This window comes from Otolemur garnettii, unplaced genomic scaffold, assembly GCF_000181295.1.
Source record: "Otolemur garnettii isolate 467f Iridium unplaced genomic scaffold, OtoGar3 scaffold00086, whole genome shotgun sequence".
NCBI lineage: Eukaryota > Metazoa > Chordata > Mammalia > Primates > Galagidae > Otolemur > Otolemur garnettii.
This window is the reverse complement of record NW_003852481.1, coordinates 3,896,497-3,896,705: the sequence shown is the minus strand read 5'-3', so window position 1 is coordinate 3,896,705 and position 209 is coordinate 3,896,497.

Sequence of the window (209 nt, the reverse complement as noted above, 5' to 3'; positions counted from 1 at the left end):
AAAAAAAAAAAAAAAAGTCAACCACATAATCTCCAAGTTCTGCCCTTACCAGGCATCCAGCTACACATACAACTAATTAGCTAAAAACTTGAGGAATAATATTTCTGCCTTCTCGATGATAAAACTCAGCTCTGAAATTAAGGCTTATATCTCCGTTGTAAGGAGGGGGAAAGTGAGGTTAAGTTTCAGAAACAGACTTTAGACTCTTG